Source organism: Aplysia californica, unplaced genomic scaffold, assembly GCF_000002075.1.
Source record: "Aplysia californica isolate F4 #8 unplaced genomic scaffold, AplCal3.0 scaffold00147, whole genome shotgun sequence".
In the NCBI taxonomy this organism is placed as follows: Eukaryota; Metazoa; Mollusca; class Gastropoda; order Aplysiida; family Aplysiidae; genus Aplysia; species Aplysia californica.
In genome coordinates, this window is record NW_004797417.1 from 1,390,202 (window position 1) to 1,391,102 (window position 901).

The window sequence follows — 901 nt, forward strand, 5'->3', positions numbered from 1 at the left end:
CGCCCTCTTATGACCAAAATTATATCTTTAAGGCGTAAAAGCAACTTTTTAAAGGACAAAAAAAGAGAAGGAAAGCCCCTATCCTAAATAGCCTAAATTGTGTCCCTGGTGTCGTAAAAAACAACTTCTTTTTAGAAAAAAAAAAAAGAGAGGGAAGTCCAACGCTACACAGTTCCAATGTATACTCAGGCCAAGGCTCAATCTAATAGGCAATGGTAGGCTTCAATTTGAGATTCAGGCTTATTGCGATGGCCGACCTGAAGATCTCCAAAAACATTTAACCCTATCCATACGCCATGTGGTCATTTTGTACCCCCGGAGTTGCATTCCTCACGTTTTAGAATACTTCTAGTACGATGATCTCTTTGAAACTTTCAGTATTTCTCAAAAAATCATTTTGACAGACTGCTATGCAAAGCGTGGGATCGGGTTAACGAGTAAATTTCCTATTTGAAAGTGGTGGCACAGAGTTCCCCACATCATATTGATACAATAGTTGAACACGGCGTACGGATAGGGTTAAAAATCTAGACCTAGCATCTGCTGCCCTCTCTCCATGCATCAAACTTACCATTCTTAAGGAATACTGACTACGACTGAAGAGTAGACACATGACCGTATCTACCCTTGATCTACATGTTAACGAGTTGAAAATTTGTTTGAGGTGGGAAAAATTAATTAAAATTGCTAATTATGACAATAAATTACCATATCGGAAGTACAGCTGTTGAAGGTATGTTACTTAATGGAGAGTTTCCTCGTTAGAGTGGATCAACTATCCAATCACCAGGGCTATCTATATTCATACAGCTCTGTATCTTCTCTGTCTCTGTGTCTGTCTCTGTCTATGTCTGTCTGTCTGTCTGTCTTTCTCTCTCTCTCTCTCTCTCTCTCTCTCTCT